This window comes from Melozone crissalis, unplaced genomic scaffold (assembly GCF_028551555.1).
Source record: "Melozone crissalis strain CALT ecotype California unplaced genomic scaffold, PUWL_Pcris_2 ptg000068l_1, whole genome shotgun sequence".
NCBI classification, from domain to species: domain Eukaryota; kingdom Metazoa; phylum Chordata; class Aves; order Passeriformes; family Passerellidae; genus Melozone; species Melozone crissalis.
This window is the reverse complement of record NW_026535846.1, coordinates 1,247,056-1,253,902: the sequence shown is the minus strand read 5'-3', so window position 1 is coordinate 1,253,902 and position 6,847 is coordinate 1,247,056. Positions and strand designations below refer to the sequence as shown.

General features: G+C 49.6%; 1 non-coding gene across 1 annotated transcript; it reads left to right on the top strand.

The window, feature by feature from the left end:
• Window positions 1-3,281: 3,281 nt before the first annotated feature.
• Window positions 3,282-3,485, top strand: LOC128946017 (small nucleolar RNA SNORA74). The gene has a single exon (XR_008483924.1). It is a non-coding gene; the product is annotated as a small nucleolar RNA SNORA74 (small nucleolar RNA).
• The last annotated feature ends 3,362 nt before the right edge of the window (window positions 3,486-6,847 follow it).

Genomic DNA, 6,847 nt, shown 5'->3' with positions numbered 1-6,847 from the left:
TCTTTTCTTCCATAGGTTTACTGAATTTTCTTCCTCTTCCCACGGTACTACTCTGTCTTTTTCTCCAGTGACTGACAGTGTGGCCAAATGGTGTTGAGCCAAAATCTGATTGGTACAGAAGGATCACAGTACCAGCCCTGCAGTGCCAGAGCTGAGCAGTGACAGGGGGCAGGCAGTGAGCCCTGGGCATGGGTGTGTTCAGGGCTGAGGTGACAGTAAAGGATCTCTCTTGCTGCCACAGGAGCTGCAGACATCAGCTACATGGGGGATGTCCCACCCCAGGCTTGGAGCACACGTCTTTTGAAGCACTACAGCTCCATGCCAGTGCAGATCTCTTGAGTGGATGCACTGTGCCAGCAGACAGTGCTCATGTCCTGGTTTAACCCATCCTTCTAATTTATGGGAGCAAAATCTCTCAGATGTGATTCCTCCTTTATGCTGCAACTGAATATTCACTCGACAGAGGTTACCCAGGCTTCTGGAGCCAGTTGAGTTGCTTTGAACACAAGCTGCAGGGCTGTGCTGGGATGCAGGGAGCTCAGGGGAGGCTGTGTCTAGACTAGAGGAACTCTCCAGGAGGCTTGCTGGGCTTTTGTTTTGTAGTAACTCATATCTCTAATCTGGCTTGGAACAAAGCATCTCAGTCCTTTCAGGCCTTGCCACGACACTTGCAGGAGAAAAGGAGGCTCTGTTTAGTGGTCAGCAAGTCAAGATGAACAACAGGGACTGGCTGCAGCTAATGCAGAGAGCACATTCCTGTGATAGAAAAGGGCTTCACCCCCATGGCAGAGCTGCTCTGCTGTGTTTCATCTGGTTTGATGCTTTTCACCCAAAGTTCACAAATGATGTGCAGGCCTTTGTTTGAGCCCCCCTCCAAGGCCAGCAAGCAGAGAAAAAGCTGTGCACACAGAGGGAATCTGTGCTGGGAAGTGAGAGACTGGTCCTGGCACTGAGAGTTGCTGAGTTCTGGTATTTGGCATTCAGGAAGCTTTTGAAGTATCTCCCCAATCCTGCTGAAAATGTCTTATTAAAGAGACAAAGCATATTAATTTGGGCCCCATGCTGGGCTAATTAATTAAACAGTTCTAAACTGAAGCTGTGGCTTAGGGTCTTGGCAGAGTCATCATCCATGCCTGTGTGGGCACGTGCCCTTGGCCATGGGCAGCGAGACCCCCAGGAACAAGAGCATGAAGTGTTCTGTGTCTGCTCTTACCTGTCTCTCCCCCAGACAGGTTTTGCTGTGCTGCACTGGGCATAGCTGGGAAACCTGTTCCTCACCAGGTTCATCAGTGACAGGGGAAGCACCGAGCTCCTTCTGCTCAGCACCAGCCTCTGTCCCTGCACACAGCAGTGTCCTGGGCACAACGAGCCCAGAGCTTCCCAGGACAAGGCAGGATCAGGCTGAGCTGGAGAGGAGCACCCCACATCCAGGAAGATGCTTGCTTAGGCTGAAAATAGACCATGAAACATTTGAAGAAGACAGAGCTGGAGTGGATGATTGCCTGAGGCAAGGCACAGCTCCAGCTGAGTTCACTGCTGAGCTCTGAGAGCATAAGCACATGAGGAGCATGGGGGAGGGATGCCAGGCTTTCTGGAAAGGCCTTCAAGTGTCGCAATGGAGCACAAAGCCCAGAGAAAAACTTCCTTTGAATGGATCCCCAGCGAGGGAGTTACAGTTACACTGCTGTGCCCAGACATGGATACACAGAGCACTGGGCTGATGTTACAGCATCCAGTGGAGGTCAGGGAAGGTGTGGAATTGTGCTTCTCCCAGCAAGGCACTTGGCAGCACCACAGCTTTTTCTCTGCTTATTTCAGGGCTGGATTTTTGTTGCTGGCAGCTGTTTCTGAGCTGACACTTCTACCTCCTGTGCCCGAAGTGGGATACATCAGGGGCAAGCAGAGGCAGCTCACCAGCCCTCTGCTTCCCATGAGCCGCTGCTTGAGTTCAGTTCTCCCAGCTCCACAGATCATGTTCCTTCTCCGGCTCTGTCAGGGATGCTGGAAGTGTCCAAGGCCAGGTCGGACAGGGACTGGAGCAACCTGGGACAGTGGAAGGTGTACCTGCCCATGGCAGGGAGTGGGACGAGAGGATCTTTAAAGTCCCTCCCTGTGACGGATTACCGAGGGTTTTTCCCCGCCCTGGGGGGAGCGGCCGAAGCGAGCGGGGCGGTGTCTGTGGAATCACCTCGGCAGCGTGGCCAGGCCCGCTCCTTTTCTGCCCCCGCCGCCGTGTGGAGATGAAGCGGTTCTGGGGGGCTGGACTTCTTCAGCTCGCCGCCATGAGGGCCAGGAGCGGCTCTGGCGGGTCGGGCTCCCTCGCCATGAGGGCAGGGAGTGGCTCTGGCGGGCTGGGCTCCTTCAGCTCGCCGCCATGAGGGCAAGGAGCAGCTCTGGCGGGCTGGGCTCCTTCAGCTCGCCGCCATGAGGGCAAGGAGCAGCTCTGGAGGGCCAGGCTCCTTCAGCTCGCCGCCATGAGGGCAAGGAGCAGCTCTGGCGGGCCGAGCTCCCTCGCCATGAGGGGCCACTGCCGCCATGAGGTGGGGGGGGGGGCTACAAGGCACGGGTGGCGGCGGCAGCGGGGCTGGAGACCGGAGCTCCGGGGCAGGAAGGCGCCACCTGAAATACTCACTGTCTCCTATTTAGCTGTTCGGCCGGGGGACTGCGGATGTTGCTCGGCTGTGCGATTCAGCATTAATTCCTCAGCCTTTCGCTCGGTGTGCTGGCTTTTGTCCTCTGCCACAAGCCAGGCCGCTGCTGTTGAGCTTTGTGAATACAGATGGAACTAATGGCTTATTTGTGATGTTTCTGCTGTCCTCTCTTTAGGCCTTCAGCCGATGACCGATGGCGGTGACCCGCCCGAAAGAGCAGCTCTGAGGTGCCCCGGCCCCGTCGCGTGTGGAACCCCGAGCTGAGCTGTGCTGAGCTGTGCTGGGACAGCCGGGGAGGCACTCCGGGAGGGCACTGGAACCTGCGAGAGCAGATGTGAAGGGATAACCTGCCCGTGGGACACAGCAAGAGCTCTGGAGCCACATGGGTGAGGTGTGACCGTGAGCCAGCCTGGGAAAATGGGCAAAAATGTTTTGCTGTCTAAAAGGCTTCTGCTGGCTCCTGTGCTAGCCTCAGGTCCTCAGGGTGGAAATAACGTGGTTTATCCAGAAATAAGTTTAGCTTATCTATTCCTCTTGCTGGATGAAGCCTTGATGAGAGTAGGCATCATCAGAAAAGTGCCTCCACATTTTTTCTGCCCTGTAAACCCCCCAGTTTTGGGGTTTTTGTCTCCCAGCAGTAGTCAGCTGCCCATGGCTGCTCAGTGCCTGTGCCAGTGTTATGCTGCTGGGAGAGAAAGGTGCTGCTGAGCTTTCCTGGCACCAGTGAGGCCATCCTGGTGCTCAGTGGTGCCAGGTTTTGGCAGCACTCTGCATGCCTGAGAGTGGAGTAATTCCTGCCCGTGGAGACAGGTGACTAGACTGTACGTGTTTATGCAGCAACAGGCAGCTTTATTGAGATCTAACTTCCTTATATAGATAAGAAGGCCCATGAAGGTAATCCTCATTGGCTGAGCCAGTTACTACTCAGCTGACCAGCCAATAGCAGCCTGAGTCTCCAATGGTCTGGGCCTGCTCTTACTGGTCAAATTACATAAGCAAGGTAATTATATAATAAATCACTTAATGCAGTTGGAATTATTTATACTGTGTGGCCTACAGGCCAGATGTAGAGCATCACAGAGGAATAGCTCATAAATATGGAACTTGTGTGTGTTGTAAAACGTCTATAGCTCATAAATATGGAACTTGTGTGTATCATAAAACCTCTGTTCGCATGATGTTTGGGGCGCTCGAATGGAGGAAGGATCCTCCAAGTGATCAGTGCTGCAATAAAAATGAATGCTTTTTGATACTCAAACTGTGTTAGAAAGTTTCTTTTTGGGTGATTTCAGTGTCAGTTCCACAAGGCCCTGTAGTTTCACAGTGGCCCCTTGGTTCTAAAGTGTAACGATGGCCTCAGTCCCACAAGGCCCCACAATGTCCAAAGAGTCCCGTTAATTCCATGGGGCCCTGAAGAGCTGCAATGGCCCCTTGGCTCCATGAGGCCCTGCAATGCCACCCTGGGGCAGGAGGCCAGGAGGAACTTATTCCCCACACGCTGCAGCTCCCTGGGCCAGCTGGCACCGACACCTTCTCCCAGGCCAGCACTGCCTGGCACAGCCAGGGCCGAGCCACACTGCAGCTCCCTGCAAACCACGGCAGGGGCTGCGAGGCCAAAACCCAAGTCACAGACAGTTTGTCACTCTTCCTGTCTGTATCTGACCAAGAAATGTCCCATTGTGAGGTCCCCTTTCCTGCAGTCACTGCAGCACTGGGACCATCCCTGGAGCTCTGAGCGAGAGAAATGGCCAGCATTGCATCTCTGCACTGACTTGGGGATGGTGGGAAATGCTCTCTGGGGTGGCTGGAACCATGGAAAAAGGACAGTTGGGAGCACAGACGGAAACCCAGCTGGGCTGCTGGACTGGGGCAAGACATCTCTGTCTGGGGGAGAAGTTGGCTGTGAAACTCCCTCCTGTGGATGCTCACGTGCCCAAGAGTTGGGCACTGAAGAGTGTCGGAGGAAGGAGACCCAGACACCAATTGGTTCATCCAAGTCCAATTTATTGATCACATACGGCGGGTTAAATACAGTTCTTAATAAGCTTCATACATATTGCAAAAGTTGAGCTCAGGATTGGTTAGTTACATATCAGCAACTACACCTACTTCTACATCCTTGTGCTTATTCTTTTGATACATTCTGCAGATATTCAGGACTAATCTCAACTCCCTCTCCTCATGTTGCAGCAAGGCCATCCGGCATTCTTGCCTGTCAGCAGTCACTGAATCAGAGCCTGCTGTCCTCCCTATCAAGCTTAACCAGCGGCATAATGTCAGGATGATTTTTCTCACTTAACCATTTATTAACAATATTCTCCACATTTCCCCCGCTTTCTTTTTGAGCAAGGAGATTAGTGTGCCAAGTTTTCGCTATCAAGAGCTCTAATCCAGACTAAATCTTGAATCCATTTCCCAAAACAAGGTCTACACCATAAATTTGCTATTGTCTTTTGTGAGTACCAATAAATCTTATTACATCCTGCACAATGCAAAGCTATCCATGCATAGCACTTATCAGCATCCCTTTTGCAAACATAACAAGGAAGTGAATGTAAATAAGAACCAGTGTAAAAATTTGTCTCTTCAATCCAATGTAGCCAATTTAATGGTGGTGTGTGCAAAGCCTCTGCAGCTTTCTTACTATATAAGGCTAATAGTTCAAGCTCTTTCTTTAGTACAAGGCGTATTTTATTTTGTAATCGTTGTTTATATTGTTGGTTGTTTTCATCAATTATACTCTCTTGAGGGTCCCACAAATATAAAAATGTTCTAAGCATAGAAACCAATTAGCCTTATTTAGAAGAAGTTCCCTTTTTTAGGCTTCTTTTTCTTATCAGTTTTCAATTTTGCTGCTCCAAATTTTACTGGTCCTGTCACTTTTAAACTTAATTTTTGTAATTTTTCAATGCAATGATCTAATGCTCTTTCAGGGTCTCCCCTGAAGGGCCCTACAACAGAATGTTGTGTTAAAGGTACTGATTTTCTACACCTTACAGAAATTATACGTGATTTACTTTGAACCTTAATTCTACTCACAACACATTGTACTTCCCAACGATAATAAGCAAGAATTTTTTGTTCAGGAGACTCGTAAAGATTCAAAGCTATATACGCATGTTGCCCCGTTTGTCTCCTTAATTCATCTTGCCAATCTTTACCCCACGTGTATTCATGCTCACAAGTATGACACCATAAATCCCATAACAATGATTGTTCTATCCAAAAGGTATTATTACAACCCCCGCAGCGTACATCTATCCAAGCAGCACAATGTGGATCATAACAGTCAAGGCAAGGTGCCTTTGCTGGTCTGGCTAAATGAAAAGTTGATAATGAGTCAATAAAACCAATTAACTCCTGGGCCGTCTGATAGTGACGTGTCAGTGCTCTGTCCAATTCCTCCGAGTGTCCCTTCAATTGTAGCAGTAGCGATTGTAGGACTAGAGGCAGTTTCTTCTTCAGTCGCTCCTTGTCCTCCTCCGTGAGGCGATCCACCAGACGCTGCATCAAAAACAGGTTTAGTCCACTTAGCAGGCACCCACAAAGGCCCTGTAGGTGAGGAAACACAAAGATACCCCCGACCCCAATATAATACTTTTGCAGGTTTTTCCCATAAACCTGTACTTGGGTTCTTATACTTAACCCAGACTTCTGTCTCCTCAGTATTTTTCTGACCTGACCTTGGATGATGTTTAATTGCAGGAGGGGTATCATCTTTGCCAAAAATACATAAATGATTGATCACATACAGGACCTTAGCCAAGCATGATTGTGGGTCTGTTAAATCTTGATGTTTTTCAATATACCGTTTAAGGGTGCCATTTGCTCTTTCTACTATTGCCTGTCCAGTAGAAGAGTGTGGAATACCTGTCACATGCTTAATGGACCACCGATTTAAAAATTTCTGGACCCTAGCACACACATAAGCTCGACCATTATCTGTTTTGATACTCTTTGGAACTCCCATAACCGCAAAGCAACTTAACAGGTGCCTGATAACATGTGTAGCTTTCTGTCCTGCCTGAGCCGTAGCCCATATGTAATGACTATATGTATCTATAGTAACATGTACGTACTTAACTTTACCAAATCTTGGTACCTGTGTAACATCCATTTGCCATTTCTCATTTATCTCTAAACCTCGTGGATTAACTCCCATGCCTAAACCTACTCCCCCATTATGATAACTACAT